Source organism: Mobula birostris, chromosome 10 (assembly GCF_030028105.1).
Source record: "Mobula birostris isolate sMobBir1 chromosome 10, sMobBir1.hap1, whole genome shotgun sequence".
NCBI classification, from domain to species: domain Eukaryota; kingdom Metazoa; phylum Chordata; class Chondrichthyes; order Myliobatiformes; family Myliobatidae; genus Mobula; species Mobula birostris.
In genome coordinates this window covers 22,578,070-22,586,971 of record NC_092379.1, presented here as the reverse complement: position 1 = coordinate 22,586,971, position 8,902 = coordinate 22,578,070, and the positions used below count along the sequence as shown (strand labels likewise).

Here is an 8,902-nt window from a genome sequence, read left to right as displayed (position 1 = left end):
CGGATTCAGATGCAACCCGTTGCTTTTGAACAGATCACACCTCCTCCAGAAGAGATCCCAACGATCCAAGAACCTGAAGCCCTGCCCCCTGCACCAGCTTCTCAGCCACGCATTTATCTGCCAAATCATCTTGTTTATACCCTCACTGACACGTGGCACAGGCAGTAATCCAGAAATTAATACCCTGGAGATCCTGCTTCTCAGCTTTCTGCCTAGCTCTCCAAAATCTCTTTTCAGGACCTCTTTGCTTTTCCTTCCAATGTCATTGGAACCAATATGTATCAAGACATCTGGCTCCTCTCCCTTCCCCTGCAAAATGTTGTGGACACAATCTGAGACGTCCCTGGCCCTGGCATCTGGGAGGCAACATACCATCCGGGTGTCCCATTCACGTCCACAGAATCTCCTGTTGGTTCCCCTCACTATTGAGTCCCCAATCACTACCACTCCCTTCTTCTCTCTCTTTCCCTTCTGCACCACAGACCCATGCTCAGTGCCTGTAACCCGCTTTGCCGTGGCATTCCTCCGGGAGGTCATCCCCACAAAAGTATCCAAAGTGGTATACGGATTTTCTGCAGGTAGTCACAGTAAATATTTAAAAAACAGAATAGATTCAACAAAAATCTGCAAACAACGAAGATGGATAATGCACCAATGTTCAAATGACAAGAAAATATGCAAATATGAAAAATTAAACAAAATAATAATAAATAAGTAATATTGTGAACATCAGTTGTAGAGTCCTTGACAGTGAGTCCACAGGTTGTGGAGCAGACTCGATGGGCCGAATGGCCTTACTCTGCTCCAATATCTTAATGGTCTCATGGAATCAGTTTGGTGTTGGGGTGAGTGAAGTTACCCACTCTGGTTCAAGAGCATGATGGTTGAGTGGTAATAACTGTTCCTGAACCTGGTGGTCTGGGACACAAGGCTTCTGAACCTTCTTCCTGATGGCAGCAGTGAGAAGAGAGCATGTCCTGGATGGTGGATGTGCTCGATGATGGATGCTGCTTTCCTGCAACAGCACCCCTTGGAGATGTGCTTAACCGTGTGGATGGCTGTGAGGACGTATTCTGGAGTGATGGTATGTAGTAAATACTAATTTCCACAGTAACCAGTCTTCAAATTGAACATGGATTGTAGATTCAGTTTAAATTGCACCCAGAACAATGGTGTTCTTGGAGCTGCAGAATGGGGTAGATTGCAAACAAGGAAACTCCAGATTCGACCCCAGATACTTGCATGAGCATGAATGTGGCCCAGAGTCAGGGGACTTAACATTCATTTTGGGTGTCTGGAGTGTGGATGTGAAGATGGAGGTATTTGAAAATTATATATGATTCAAAGGGAGCATTCTGGATGCATTGTAAATACAGAATTGTCCTGCTGTTACATTTCATATTTAGCATATAAAAATGTCATGTAATATTGGGTCAGGCAGGCCTCTTTTTCCAAGAGTGTCTGGAGTATGATGCCTGCTGCTTGTTTTGCTGAATAAAAACTTCTATCACCACCAGCTTCAGTGTCTCCCTGGTGACTTCGTTCACAGTCACAACAAGGGCTTTACCTGTAATGGAGTGGACTGTATCCATGCATTTTTGTGGGCTTTTCCATTCAAGGGTGTTTCCATACCAGTCCGTGACACAACCCACACACTCATCCCACTGGTTCCCGTCCCCACTACTCCCCTCTGCCCTCCGCACCTCCCTCCCTTTAGTTCATGCTCCACCTTCCTCTCCCATCAGATTCCATTATCTTCAGCCTTTTGCCACTATTCCATTCCCCATCTGCCCGTCCACCCGCTCACCTGGCGGCCCCTATCACCTGACAGCACCTGCTCTACCCCTTCCCTCGCCTCTTTACCCCGGTCACCTCCCCTCTGTCTTTCAGTCCACATGAAAGATCTCAACCCTACTTCGTGTCCAGTTCCACTCGAGATAGAGCTTATTCTACGCGCAAGGGCGTTTGGGTACGGGGTGTCTCCATGTCATTATTTGGAAGAGAATCGCAACTGCCATTAAACATCGTTTTCTTTTTTAAAAACAACACAACATGTGACCATCAAATGGCAAATTCGCTCTCAATGTTCCTCGAGGCTTCAGAAATACCGTGCGGAAATAATAATTCAACCTCCGCATGACTTAAAACAATTTGACCAGTGGCAGAGCAAGTCGTATGACGGCTCTGCGCGCAAAACAATGGGTGGGAAGGTGCCGCCTCCAAGCAACCAACAGCGGCAGGCGGTCTGCATGTGTCTCTCATCCTCTGTAAAACAGGTGGGAGGGCCGCAGCAACGCACATCAAAGTTGCTGGTGAACGCAGCAGGCCAGGCAGCATCTCAAGGAAGACGTACAGTCGACGTTTCGGGCCGAGACCCTTTGTCAGGACCCGTAGGTCCTTTTAAACAATGGCGGTAAGGAACGGAACAGGAAGCTGGACGTCTGGTTCACTGTATCTGCCTGACGTTTACTCTGTTGCTGCCTTAGTCGCTCTTCTTTGGGCAAACGGCGAAAGGCGGGAATGGTCTGGGTATGTTTACATCCCGACACTCTCGCAAACATCCTCTGCACATCAACCCCATCGAGGCCTTTCAATAGCCGATAGGTTTCTGAGGCGTTTATGGCGGTTGGTAAAAAGCTTTAAGGTCCATTGCTGCCCCTTCTGAACTAGAGTGTGGGTCAACGAATTTTAACCCACATATTTATATTTGTATCAATTTTTACAAAAAAAAGACCTGTGCTCTGAAGTAACTGCACTACTATTTAAAGCAATAATCCTGTGATTCTTTCAGGAAAATGCTGTTAATTTTAAATCGTATTTTATTTTGTGATAACTTTTAATTGGTCTATTCGCTTTTCTGATTATGTCTTGTTGATTACAATATTCACACCTCCCATTTTTTGTATTATGAAAAACAATGCACTTTAACCCTCTGTGCCCAAACCTCAGTCTCGATATTATCACTTCCTCCCTCCTGCTCTTTCCTGCGTTCCTCAACCATCCCACTTCTCTCTGGATACTATTTCAAGTCGAAATAAGGTTTGTATTATCCCACATACAATGTCTGGTTTTGCCACTGAATGTAAATCTTTTAGACTCCTGATTGTTGTGCTTGAATCAGACAATATTACAAATCTCGTCAGACTCACTTCCTCCACCCACTGCAAAGAAAATACTGTAGTCCAGCTGTCATTTCACCTGTATACACTGAGAAATCATCATTTATCCTCACCTGCTTTTTCATGTTAAAATCAGGCACGACCAGTCCTACCCCTAATCTACTATTACTGTTTTTGAAACATCTGTGTAATTTTGTAAATATCCATAATTATTATTGTTTACGTAACATTCAACTATATCTTGATTTAAGTTGACTTCTCTACTTTTCCATCTCTTTCTGAATAATTTAGGATCCACCTCTGATGCTTCACACAGTCATGGAGTCAGCCCAGGAAAAGGTACTGTATCACTCGCTGCCTTGTTACTAATTCCTGTCCTTTCTGCTTTCCCTTCAATAGTCCGTGCAAAATTTCTGAATTTCCTTCTTTCCTTTTCCCAGCATCGGTCTAAAAGCTGTTTACTTGTATGATGTTCTCCAGGCCCTTGTAGGTTTACCCAATATGTTAACACAAGCTGTGACCTTCTCAGTTCCAGAGGTGTCTCTCCCAACTCCACCTGCATTGCCACCACTGATTAACCTTAATGCTTGAATTTGAATTATATCCAGTTTATTGAGCACACAGTGTGATGCTGGTCCATATACCATACTTCCTTAGTCCAGTATTGATCTTATTAATCCTATATATTGCTTTCAAGGGTTTCCTATCAGCTCCCCGTTCCTTTCCTGTTAAACACCTCATAACATTTTGCACTTTCTGACTTTTGGTTATTATTTCTTTAATATGTGTTGACCATTTGAGTATTTTATCAAACTAAATTCCTAAAAATTTAACGGTATCCGCAGTTTCTAATTCTAATAGATAATTTAATGGAGAGAGAGAAGGCTGAGGATCGAGTTGTTGGTTTACAAGCAAAGGCAGTGTTTGTGAGACTGCTAGCAAGCAGAGGCTGATGACAGGGCAAAACTGCAGTCAATGGGATGAGTTGCAATGCAAAAGGGGTACAAAAATCAAAAAAATGCGATGAATACAGGATTGAAAGAGTTATCTTTGAATTCAGACAGTATACGGAATAAGGTAGATCAACTTGTAGCACAGCTACAGATTGGCACGTATGACATTGTGGGCGTCACTGAATCATGGCTGAAAGAAGATTATAGCTGGGAGCTTGATATACAAGGATACACATTGTATCGAAAGGACAGGCAGGTAGGCCGAAGGCGTGGTGTGGCTACGTTGGGAAAAAATTAAATCGAATCATTAGAAAGAGGTGACATATGGGAAGGTGTAGAATCATTCTGGGTACAGCTCGGAGTATTATGGGTAAGGGTGATGAAATTAAAGCATCGATTAGAACATGAAACTACGATGTTATAGCCATTACTGAAATTTGGTTGAGAGAGGGGCAGGAATGGGTGATTAATGTACCAGGTTTTTGAAGTTTTAGAAAAGATAGAAGAGGAGATAAAGAGGGTGTGTGTTGCATTACCAGTCAGGGACAATATCACAGCTGCACTCAGAGGAGACATAATGGAGAGGTCAAAAACTGAGTCCATTTCAGTGAAACTCAGGAATAGGCAGGGTGCAATCACACTGATGGGATTGAAGGGATTGAACGAGGGGACATAGCCTCAAGATTTGGGGGAGTAGATTTAGGACGCAAATGAGGAGGAACTGCTTTTCCCTGGAGAGTGGTGAATCTGTGTGAATTCTCTGCCCAATGAGCAGTGGAGGCTACCTCAGTAGATATATTTAAGACAAGGTTGGATAGGCTTTTGCATAGTCGTGGAATTGAGGGTTATGGGGAAAAGGCAGGTAGGTGGAGATGAGTCCATGGCCAGATCAGCCATGATCTTATTGAATGGCAGAGCAGGCTCGACGGGCCAGATGGCCTACTCCTGCTCTACAGACCCCCTAATAGCCACCAGGACATTGAGGAACAGATATGCAATCTGATTAAGGAAATGTGTAAAAATAATGGGGTTGTTGACATGGGAAATTTAAAATTCCTGAATATAAACTGAGACCTTCTTAGTGTTCTTCCCACCCGGTTACTTGTAAAAATGCAATCCCCTTCTCTCAATTCCTCTGTCTCCGCCGTATCTGCTCTCAGAATGAGGCTTTTCATTCCAGGACGAAGGAGATGTCTTCCTTTTTTAAAGAAAGGGGCTTCCCTTCCTCCACCATCAACTCTGCCCTCAAACGCATCTCTCCCATTTCACGCACATCTGCTCTCACCCCATCCTCCCGCCACCCCACTAGGAATAGAATTCCCCTTGTCCTCACCTACCACCCCACCAGCCTCTGTGTCCAACACATAATTCTCTGTAACTTCTGCCATCTTCAACGGAATCCCACCACCAAGCACATCTTTCCCTCCCCCTCCCCACTTTCTACTTTCCGCAGGGCTCGCTCCCTACGCAACTGCCTTGTCAATTCAACCCCCCTCCCCGGTCCCTTCCTGTCCCTTCCCGCCAATCTCCCTCCTGGCACTTATCCTTGTAAGCGGAACAAGTGCTACACCTGCCCTTACACTTCCTCCCTCACCACCATTCAGGGCCCCAGACAGTCCTTCCAGGTGAGGTGACACTGCTGGTGTGATATACTGTGTCTGGTGCTCCGAGTGTGGCCTTCTATATATTGGTGAGACCCAACGCAGATTGGGAGACCATTTTGCTGAACACCTACACTTTGTCCGCCAGAGAAAGCAGGTTCTCCCAGTGGCCACACAGTTTAATTCCACGTCCCATTTCCGTTCTGATATGTCTACCCACGGCCTCCTCTACTGTCAGGATGAAGCCACACTCAGGTTGGAGGAACAACACCTTATATTCCGTCTGGGTAGCCTCCAATTTGATGGCATGAACATTGACTCTCTAACTTCCGTTAATGCCCCACCTCCCCTTTGTACCCGATCCGATATTTGTTTGTTTATTATTATTAATTTTTTTTCTCTCTCTCCATTTTCTTCTTGTGTCCCTCTCACTGTACTCCTTGCCCATCCTCTGGGCTTCCCCCTCCCCCTTTCTTTCTCCCTAGGCCTCCCGTCCCATGATCCTCTGGTATCCCTTTTGCTAATCAACTTTCCGCAATGGCAGACCACATTGAGCAGCTGGAGCTGCGACTGGATTCATACGGGAGCATCCGCGATGCTGAGAAAGTCGTGAATAGCGCGTTCAGTGAGTTGGCCACACCGCAGGTAAAGGCTACACAGGCAGAAAGGGAATGGGTGGCCACTGAACAGCACAGCAGTAGGCAGGTAGTGCAGGAGTCCCCTGAGGTCATCTCCCTCCTAAACAGATATACTGTTTTGGATACTGTTGGGGGAGATGTCTCATCAGGGGAAGGCAGCAGCAGCCGAGCTCATGGCACCATGGATGGCTCTGCGGCACAGGAGGGAAGGAAAAGGAGTGGGAGAGCTGTAGTGATAGGGGATTCGATTGTAAGGGGAATAGATAGGCGTTTCTGCGGCCACAAATGAGGCTCCAGGAGGGTATGTTGCCTCCCTGGTGCAAAGGTCAAGGATGTCTCTGAGCGGCTGCAGGACATTCTGCAGTGGGAGGGTGCACATTGGTACCAACGATATAGGGAAAAAAACGGGATGAGGCCCGACAAGGTGAATTTAAGGAGTTAGGAGGTGAACTAAACAGTAGGACTACAATGGTAATAATCTCTGGATTACTACCAGTGCCACGTGCTAGTCAGAGTAGAAATAGGAGGATATTTCAGATGAATATGTGGCTTGAAATTTCAAATTTCTGGGGCAATGGGACCAGTTCTGGAGGAGGTGGGACCGTTACAAACAGGACGGTCTGCACCTGGGCTGGACTGGAACCAATGTCCGAGGGGGAGCGTTTGCTACTGTTGTGCAGGAGGATTTAAACTAATGTGGCAGGGGGATGGGAACAAGTGCAGAGAGACAAAGGGGTGTAAAATGAGGGTAGAAGCAAAAAGTAGTAAGGTGAAAAGTAAAGTGGCAGGCCGACAAATCCAGGGCAAAAATCAAGAAGGGCCACTTTTCAACATAATTATATAAGGGCTAAGAGTGTTGTAAAAGCAAGCCTGAAGGCTTTGTGTGTCAATGCAAGGAGCATTCGTAACAAGGTGGATGAATTGAATGTGCAGATTTAATGAATATGATATAGTTGGGATCACAGAGACATGGCTCCAGGGTGACCAAGGATGGGAGCTCAACATTCAGGGATATTCAGTATTCAGGAGGGATAGACATGAAAGAAAAGGAGGTGGGGTGGCATTGCTGGTTAGAGAGGAGATTGACGCAATAGAAAGGAAGGACATTAGCCAGGAGGATGTGGAATCGATATGGGTAGAGCTGCATAACACTAAGGGGCAGAAAACGCAAGTGGGAGTTGCGTACAGGCCACCTAACAATAGTAGTGAGGTTGGGGATGGCATTAAACAGGAAATTAGAAATGCATGCAATAAAAGAACAGCAGTTATAATGGGTGACTTCAATCTAAATATAGATTGGGTGAACCAAATTGGTGAGGGTGCTGAGGAAGAGGATTTCTTGGAATGTATGCGGGATAGTTTTCTGAACCAACATGTTGAGGAACCAACTAGAGAGCAGGCCATTCTAGACTGGGTACTGAGCAATGAGGAAGGGTTAGTTAGCAATCTTGGCGTGCGAGGCCCCTTGGGTAAGAGTGACCATGATATGGTGGAATTCTTCATTAAGATGGAGAGTGATATTGTTAATTCAGCAGCAAAGGTTCTAAACTTAAAGAAGGGTAACTTTGAAGGTACGAGATGTGAATTAGCTAAGATAGACTGGCAAATGATACCTAAAGGGTTGACGGTGGATATGCAGCGGCAAGCATTTAAAGGTTGCATGGATGAACTACAACAATTGTTCATCCCAGTTTGGCAAAAGAATAAACCAGGGAAGGTAGTGCACCTGTGGCTGACAAGGGAAATTAGGGATAGTATCAATTCCAAAGAAGAAGCATACAAATTAGCCAGAAAAAGTGGCATACCTGGGGACTGGGAGAAATTCAGAGTCCAGCAGAGGAGGACAAAGGGCTTAATTAGGAAAGGGATAAAAGATTGTGAGAGAAAGCTGGCAAGGAACATAAAAACTGACTGTAAAAGCTTTTATAGATACGTGAAGAGAAAAAGATTGGTTAAGGCATATGTAGGTCCCTTACAGACAGAAACAGGTGAATTGATCATGGAGAACAAGGACATGGCAGACCAATTGAACAAGTACTTTGGTTCTGTCTGCAGTAAGGAGGACATAAATAATCTTCTGGAAATAGTAGGGGACTGAGGGTCTAGTGAGATGGAGGAACAGAGGGTAATACATGTTGGTAGGGAAGTGGTGTTAGGTAAATTGAAGGGATTAAAGGCAGATAAATCCCCAGGGCCAGATGGTCTGCATCCCAGAGTGCTTAAGGAAGTAGCCCAAGAAATAGTGGATGCATTAGTGATAATTTTTCAAAACTTTTTAGATTCTGGTTTAGTTCCTGAGGATTGGAAGGTGGCTAATGTAACCTCGCTTTTTAAAAAAGTGGGGAGAGAGAAACCGGGGAATTTTAGACCCGTAAGCCTGATGTTGGTGGTGGGGAAAATGCTAGAATCAGTTATCAAAGATGTGATAACAGCATATTTGGAAAGCGGTGATATCATCGGACAAAGTCAGCATGGATTTGTGAAAGGAAAATCATGTCTGACGAATCTCATAGAATTTTTTGAGGATGTAACTAGTAGAGTGGAGAGGGGAGAACCAGTGGATGTGGTATATTTGGATTTTCAAAAGGCTT

General features: G+C 45.0%; 1 long non-coding RNA gene across 2 annotated transcripts in view; it reads left to right on the top strand.

The window, feature by feature from the left end:
- The first annotated feature begins 2,329 nt into the window (after positions 1-2,329).
- The window catches only part of LOC140204459 (uncharacterized), a 39,664-nt gene continuing 33,091 nt past the window's right edge, over positions 2,330-8,902 (top strand). The window contains exons 1-3 of one of the 2 annotated variants that reach the window (XR_011887623.1): positions 2,330-2,413; positions 3,411-3,458; positions 6,159-6,270. This is a non-coding gene — a long non-coding RNA (uncharacterized lncRNA). Of the gene's footprint in view, positions 2,414-3,410; positions 3,459-6,158; positions 6,271-8,902 lie in introns of those variants that run through there. The other variant, XR_011887624.1, reaches the window with a different exon arrangement.